Source organism: Varroa destructor, unplaced genomic scaffold, assembly GCF_002443255.2.
Source record: "Varroa destructor unplaced genomic scaffold, Vdes_3.0 BEIS01000007.1, whole genome shotgun sequence".
Taxonomy (NCBI): Eukaryota; Metazoa; Arthropoda; class Arachnida; order Mesostigmata; family Varroidae; genus Varroa; species Varroa destructor.
The window spans coordinates 23,620,157-23,628,699 of NW_019211460.1; the positions used below are offsets into that span (position 1 = coordinate 23,620,157).

At 41.9% G+C, this 8,543-nt stretch overlaps 1 protein-coding gene and 1 long non-coding RNA gene across 18 annotated transcripts in view; one reads left to right on the forward strand and one right to left on the reverse strand.

Moving 5' to 3' along the window:
* Positions 1 to 8,543, forward strand: part of cyst (rho guanine nucleotide exchange factor 18 cysts) — a 223,300-nt gene that overhangs the window by 83,453 nt on the left and 131,304 nt on the right. The gene's annotated exons all lie outside the window — the stretch shown is intronic.
* LOC111254927 (uncharacterized) overlaps positions 4,988 to 8,543 on the reverse strand; it is a 35,774-nt gene continuing 32,218 nt past the window's right edge. The window contains exon 6 of the long non-coding RNA XR_015316508.1: positions 4,988 to 5,584. This is a non-coding gene — a long non-coding RNA (uncharacterized LOC111254927). The remainder of the gene's footprint in view (positions 5,585 to 8,543) is intronic.

Sequence of the window (8,543 nt, forward strand, 5' to 3'; positions counted from 1 at the left end):
ACCTAATAACCTACACTCTTTTCTCTTGCTCGCTTCTGCTATATGTGTGTGTTTGTGTGAGTATGGACGTAAGGTGATTCTTTTTCCTCTGAATCGTCTGTTCCTCTTGTTCTAATTACGCTAGGTAATAAAACGTTTGGATGAGCTGGCGACGGCCGCCTCTAGGTTTGCCATACTTTCTAGGAATTTGACAGCCATAATCATTAGTGGGCCGAATAGCAAATGAAAGAAAGAGGAGCTAAAGGGCGGGAAGACTGCCACCAAGTGAGGGTTATCAAAAAAAAACTTTGGCATTTATGTGGGCACTTGTGCTAGCTTCTTGCGTGTATAGAATGAGACCATGCTGCATATAATGGGCAATACATCTGCATATACGCGTGCGGTGGACATGGTACGGGAGAAGTTGGGGCAAGCCAAAGAAGCTAAGCTTGTAAACTGCGACGATGGTCACTGGTTGGGCAAAAGGCAAGGCGGAGCTGGAAAAAATCAGGAGTATTTGAGCTGCAGGTGCGGCAAGATGCATTTGTCATCGATGTCAGGATTGCCCGGCATTGATGCTTAGGCTCTGTCAACCTTGGTCTTCTACCGTGCTACATGCGCATGTCCATCTTTGATCCTCTTTCGCAGGAGAACAAATCTAATTTTAGTTGCTGTTTCAGATTGTTTCGCCAGTTTTTTGCTCATTCAGCCAACACGGTTTCGTCTGCTAGTTGTATCCGTTAATCAAAAGCATACGGGCATTGATAGTCGGAAGTGTTCTATCCAGCACTTCATAAGATACGTACTATGCCCTCAGTTCCTGATGTAGTGCGTAAGCGCCTAAGCCATGGTAGTCACACCAACCGTAGCAGATGGCCCACATTTTTGAGTATGGGCATCTCCCAGCTGTTCTTACGCATATCATGCAGGCATGTAGACTTCAAATCTGGCGATTGTGTTTCGACGATTTGCGATTAATTACCTGCTGTCGGTTAGAATAACATTTAAATGAATCTTTGGTTTCATGAATAGGGTAAACGATGTTTGTCGTATAATTTTTACTAGCTAAATCACTGGCACGACACCGATACCGAGAAAAGTATACAACATATTTAGGTTCGCAATTGAATTTGCCGTAGTACCGTGCTTACATTTTCGTGTAATAACGCGTTTGGCTAGGGATAGTTGGCGTCGACTATAAGTTGGCACAAAGGTGCTGCAGAAATGTGGTCACGCTTGGCATTTTGTCGATTGGGCTCTTATGCCTGGAAGTGTGATCGCTATTTTGACCACCAACATTTCAGTTAAGGTTTGACAGTGAACCTCCCTGACATGTGCATATAGGCCAGCACTTGCCCCTTCAACCAGTGCTATGATGTGCCGCCCTCATTGACTCTGATATTACTGCCGTTGGCGAAGTAGATTCCATTATATCGCACAGCGAATGACGTACATAGGCAGGAATAATCGTTTTTTCATCGACAGCTCTTTCGGATGTCAACCATCTGTTTAGCCGATCTGTCCTGTTCTGCCCTAAGTCTGATGTTGTATTATCCTAAAATAGAGGGAATTAAATATCTTTGCCACTGCCCCATTTCGACTTTGGCTGCCACGAAACATCATCTTTTATATCCAAGATGGGGTGAAGTAAAATGTCGTTCTCAGGGTTGCTTCTGCAACGGAACTATTTTGATAATATCAGCTAACCGGTTCGTTGGCGATGATAGCTGCAAGCTTAGATACCATCTCCTTCGTTGCAGGAACCAACTCAAGGCCGTCAGGGCGCGCAGTGGGACCTAGTCGACGTAATGGCTTTCTTTCGACTTTTCCCTTCACGAGATGCTTTGACCCACTACGGATGGCGGATTTCAAGGTTTCTTTGAGATACACTGTGGCTTCGACATTTTTTTAACCGTAGCGCTATTTCTATGGTGCCGCCTGCGATTCTGATGAGCTTTAAAAGTGTGTTTCTAAGAAGTACAAAGCGTTAGTTTTTATATTTTCATTTTATGGAAGAAAACGCACAAACGACGAAGCGGGAAAAAAAGAAGAAGAAAAAATGCAAGGAAGCTGAGTCCAAAGGATGAATATTTAGCGATGCTTTGATGACATTTTTCTGACGATATTCTGTTACACTAGTATACTCATACGAACCTGGAGGAGGAATATGTGTCGCAACAACGCGAAGGTTTGCAGGATATTGACCTTGCAGGGAAAAGATTAGCTCATGTTACCAAACTCGCCCATCTTTTTCTTTTTGGGTAATTCAAATGCGAAATCAAAGGAAACCTCCGTTGTTGTAAAAAGAGAGCAGTAAAAATCTTTGCCCATGAGTCTTTGACAGACCATGATGATCCTGTCATTATGATAGACTATATTAAAACGTTTAGCCCATGGCATATCGAAAAGCTAGAATACCTATAATGTGTCTTTCTATTTTGGTGTATGCGTCTATATCATTCCAATGTATCTCTGTCGTCGCGCAGTGTTTTTTGCCCACCTATTACGATACCATGCCGTACGTCAAACAGATATCCCGCAATATGCGAGCTCGTGTTCATGGGGTAGATAGCTTTGCTGGCTGAACCTTATGGTTGCTACCATTGTTGTTTCTGGGGTTGGCTTTTTATGCAAACCACAAGCCACGTTGTGGTAATCGATGGATTTAGTATCTACTAATTTGTGAGTTGTTTGACGACCTGACTGACTGAATAACTGACTGAAGATTGCCGAGCGTCCGGTCTCGTGTCTTTATTGTCGTAGTAGTTGTCGGAGATATGTTCCTGGGCTGCCTCGAGGCTGATCCGAGTCGGTAAGGCGCCGACGGTTATGGCTTTACCCTGACCCGATTGCTGAGCTAGGCAACTCAGTCAATGGGTTTGTTTCTGACATGCTGCACGAAAAATATGATAGTTGGCGAAAAGAACGCAAAGAATTGGGTTTGAGGCGTAGATTGAAGAAACAGAGTTACAGCATAGTACGGAAAAGGCCCGTGTAACCTTTCCATACAACACCGGCGGTATCTTTAATGTTGTTGAAAACTTCTTGGCAATAGACGAATCACCTTAAAGTAACTGTACACATATTTAGATGCTATAATGTCAGGTGCTCACACATGGAGTACATTTTTTTTTAAATATGTAAAGTACCATATACTGAATTGGATAAAATGTATGAAGAAGTAAAAATATAAAACAAAATACATTAATCTAATGAGTTTGTTTTTTGTAACTTGCAATGCCCATAGACAACTGAAAACTAATAGCGGCATAGTCTGTATTGTATGAAACCACTATGTGGTAAATTGCTTATCGCGTAACAGTGGCACATATAAACATTGAAGCTACGTTCCTTAAAAAAAAAAATTAAGCAGAATGTCTTATTTTCTTCTCGGAAAACGAAAATGAAGCGTTAAAAAGCGTACATTATAGTCCGTGTGAAGAACGAGACGTCAAATGCTCATCAGTGCTGCCAGTGTTTTAAAAGGTTTTTGGAGGCCAGGGTATGAATTAGTTCTGAGCATACAAGTGATTGAGGGTGTCGCGACAAACAAGCCCTGAATACAGGCACCGTCGTAAGCAATCTTTTGCAGCAAATACAAAAAAAAATTATGAAAAAAGCAACACAAAATTGTCGAATCGACTACCAAGAACTTACTGAGCCGAAAGACCCGTCTCAGGAGAGCCTTAACGCATTCAAAGAGAAGCCGGATTTGCCTTAGTGCGCCATTATAAGGCGTAGGTGTACTGATGTGACGTGGCCACAAAAGCACAATTATGTGGGTTATAGCTTCAAAGGCGAGCCCAGATCAAAGAATGCTGGAGAAAGCAATAAGGATCCAGGTGAACAATGAAGAGCTTCTTATTTCATATTCAACCCTATTTTTTGCTTATCGGAAAATTATGTACTATCAATACATGTCGAAGGGTACTACCATTAGGAAGAATCATGAAGTTTTAAGGAAAGTACGTAATGCCGTCGGTCAAAAAAGGCTTCAAGTTTTGAAAGACAAGTCGTGGGCTTTTTTTGCGCGGCAACGCATCGCTCGCACGTCGTTAGTTTTGTCGCGTTATTTGTAGGAAGGACGCCATGTCCGTGTTGCTCTAGTCCCGTTTATATCTAAACTTTTTTTTTGCCTTTTTCGCTCTCCAAACACTTGAAAAACATGCTTTAAAGCTATAGAGAAAATTGAAGAGGAAAATGAGATCGAGCTCAGGTTTATATTAACGACTGTGTCCCAAGTCGGTTTAAGTGATTACGAAAAGTGGTCAGACGTTTGCATTCGATTGTACAGGGATTACTTTGAAGGCATTTAGATGTCTGAGGCATCTGTAATTAGGACAAATTGAACCTCTTCATTCTCTTTTGACTTACTCATACATGTAAGGCATGATAAATGAAAATTAAGTGAATCTGTGTTTTATCATTTGCACGGTAGCTTCCAAACCCGTGCAAGTCATTCAATGACTTGAATATAAGTAGCTGACCACTTGCTATCCCATCGATCGTAACAGGTTGACAAAATCACTATGACGAGAGGTAGAATGACGGTGAATATCTAAGAATAAACCATTATTTTGACTGCCCTTACAGCCTCTTACCTAGTCAAATTATATCTAACAGCGATACCAAGGATCAGCAAATCATTACGGATCGTACTGATGTTTCGTACAAGGTTCAATTTGTGCTTCGTCTTGCCTGTATTCTAGCTCTACCAGATGCTTCTTTACTGCGCAAATAAAAGAAACACATTACAAACACACCTATAAAGAAGCATTGTTATTAATAATAGGCAAAGGGGTCGAAATTAAAGAATTACTAGAGAACAGTCTTATCCAGTATAGAAGGTATATACATACGCTCGGAACGCACAACGTATTTCGGTGTAACAGGAAAACACTTATTTAGGCTATTTGGACAAATATTAATTGAAGTAGAAGTTAACCCAATATATTAAAGGTGAAGAAAAAAACTAAAGGAGTACAAAGGAAAAACATATTCAGGAATGTTGTTTATTACGTTATTGGACGCTTGAAATTTTATTGAAGACCATTATATCCGGCTTGAGTTTGTTGAGCCTGGCTCGATGGCCGAATGAAATTGCCAGATGGCTCGTGGCTCATGTCTTAGTCATAAAGACCATTGTTAAAATTAAAATTAGAAAAGGTAACCGCATATATCAGACTACACCATTACTACATGCAACAACATTGAGTTTCCGTTCGTGTTTGTAGTCGGAGTCAGAGCAAGAGTATGTAATCGTCATTTTGATTAAGGGATGGCTTGTTAGTTCGTACTCGAGCCGATGCAGTATGATGAAAGTCGAGACCAGACGGCACGTCGAAGTAATGCTTAGAACGACCCACTGGCTGATCTCTGCGTTTCAGCAGTGTTGCTTAATGGGTAGCCAGGTACTGGGCGTTGACAATCCGGCGAGATGATCTAGTCGACCCCTTCGCAAATAATTACTGTGTTTCGTCCTGAACAAAGTTCATGCTACTGAGGTGGCAGTCAACGCGTAGCGCTCAGCGTTTGTCTTGCTTAAGATGTTTCCGAACATTCCCAGCGCCGAACAAAATGCGAAGGGGAATGTTGTGCATTGAAGCTAGAACGGAACATTGGAAAGTAGAACAGGCAACTGTAAGTATGTAAGCTTATTTCAATGCAGGGCTACAGTTCGCGCGGGCCTGTGGCCACAAACGTCGATGGCCTTAGCCTTTAAGGTTAAGACGCGTTGGCAAGTAGACTAGTAGCTTCTCATATTGTGACAGCGCTATAAAAAAATAATGAAAAGGTGATAGTAATCATAATAATAATTCGAAGAACGATAAAATTTCCTTGTTGTCGCAGTAGGGCGTGTCGAGTAGAAACGGCCACAGCTACAGGCCAAAAAGGTGTCTGACCGAGGTGCGCCAGTATGAGGGTGGCTGCAGAGCTTTGATCATATCACAGTCCATTAGGCGCAGGTTCTACTGATGCATGTATATGTGTATTCAAAGAATTTGGCTGATAAAGAGACACGTATAAAAGTGTTTGTGGGCAATATGTTCGTCAACCGTTTCTTCTGAGACAATCGCAACACACTATCAATAGCAGTGTCGTTCCTGATAGCAACATCGTAGAGTTAAGACACCCAACCACCTGATCAGACCGAGTAAGCGGAGATCTATCAATTGATTGATCTGTATGTTAGTCGTATGTCCAGCGATCATATCAAAAGACACATCTGTCACTACGCAAGTCAGCTTTGGCAGGTCAACGCCTCGGTCGTTATTACGATTGCAATAATGTTTGTTGTTAGCGACTGCTGCATTCGATTTTCAGTCGCGTAAGCTGCAACGTTGTTCGGGTGTTGTAGCTGCACTATCTTTCGAGGTCGTGAACGTCCGTCTGTTATCATTCTCTTTGCCCCCTCCTTTTACGGGAGACGTAACATGACAATGTAATACAAACACGCGTGTGTGCGTATGTGTGTATATTGTGTACGAGTTATTGAATCGAAACTGCAGACGATAGAACAACATCTTGTGTGGCGCTTTGCGCCACGTGCAAAAATAGAATCTATATCAGATCGACAGAATTCATGCAACATCGGACAGCACGGGTGAGGTCGTACTGCCGTCACCGTACGAACAACGTTATACGGGTACCAGAATATAGGACGTGTACAGCTATCGTATCTCCGAGAGTCAACTGCTGATTAGAAAACTTAAGAGGCTTGAAAGAAATTTTTGAGCCTGTTGGGTGTAGATGGCGATCGATGACTGCGATAATTTTTCATTTTTCCTTCTTAGCTGAGAATCTAATTAATAAAAAATCGTTTTTAATTAATACGTCGTCCGTATAATGTAGGACTGTGGTAGCTTTTTGAAAATTATTTCGAATTTTATAAAACCTATAATATTGTTTGGCAAAATACAAAAACTTAATGGGTCTATTAGAGATAGCAGTAATGTGCAAAGGGACGACTCGTCACGATCTACGTATCTACGCGACCCAGATATTGCCTGAAAAGCGACTCTCGAAACAGAGACAAACGCAAGGCGGTTCATCCTCACAAAATGCCAAAATATTGATCAAATGATAGAATAACAACTGCGTACTACCAATTGATGCTCGAGATCCAGAGAGGTCCGCTGCTATCGTCTAGAATCGAGATAATAAATAAAATAGTCCGCTTCTACAACCTGCATCAGCTATATATAATGTTATTAAAATCGCGCCTGTTTTAAACGACATGCCGAATACATTGTGTTACATGTATTTACATTGCATACATTGAACAAAAAAAGATTAAATCATTATTACTATTTGTCAAAACGTTGATTTTAGCGATTTAGTAGAAGCAGAGTGAGTGATGAGTATGTGCATAATTTCGAACTTTCAAATAAGACTGTAAATTTCCGTCATCTTCTACTGAAGTTATTGATTTGTTGCCAGTATGACCATAACCAACAAAAATCATTGAATAATGTATGGAGGAGCATGATTTAGGTAAGACTATTGCTTCACTTCGGCAGAACTTCGTTTTATACTGTTTGCACGTATAGAGTAGCTAAACAACAAGAAAGGTATACCGTCTAACTTTTTTTTTCCTACTAACAATATGCAATGAATTTATACTGCTTTTCGTCGCTAGCCATAGCTTCTTGTCGTGCTTAACTTGTTTGTTTCTTACCTAACTGGCTCTATTGTTGCGTTACAATCGTTTACATAAAATCGCAGGTAGTGAACTAGAAATACAAACAGACCGATAGGCAGAACACGTGTCGAAATCGAAGCGAAGCTCCAGGGACCCTCTGTAGGAATACTTCTTACACCCTCAAAACAGATTATTTTTTTTCTTACGCTGTTTTACACGGCTGTTGTCACCGCGATCGTTGTCGTCGTCTCTGATGCGGATGCTCAGGACTCTGACGAATGCGACCAGAGAGTGCAGAAGCAACAGCAAGCGCAGCTCTAGAGAACAAACTCGGAGAATAGTCGCACCCTTCGGGGGAGGGATGTAGGAAAAATGAGCGGGATGAACGGGGATCCTTCGTAGGTCCTGACCACCCGCAGTGCGGCTGGCGCTAACATAAAGGTTGCCTTGTCTTTGATTGTCTTGTTGCATTCTGATCTTTCTTGACTGGCTTCTCTTATTCTGTAGGTTGTTACTACTTATTGTTGGCTGAACTCATCGAGCGCTGGGCCGACGGGACCGACTTTGGAGGCCTACCGCAGCCCTTTTGCATTAGCCTACTGCTCGAGCTAGCTGTCTGTGCCTCAGCCACAAGGTGGCCGCTAGCAATAGGCCCAGCTGCAGGCTAAGAAAAGAGGAAAAATTTCGTTTGGAGTCTGTCATGAAAATCATTAGCGGCAATGTGTATCTCTACGTATGTGTGTCTCCGTGCCTATTTGTATTGGTCTCGTGCTGTGCTTATTATTGGTCTGCCTCGTTTGTTAAGACGAGAAGGGAAGACACACAAATATACACTGCATGGTCGAACATATTGTTGTGAGGTTATCGACCCCTATGGCGAGTTCGTTGCCAGTAAACTGTATCCTCTGTGTGCGCTAGCCCT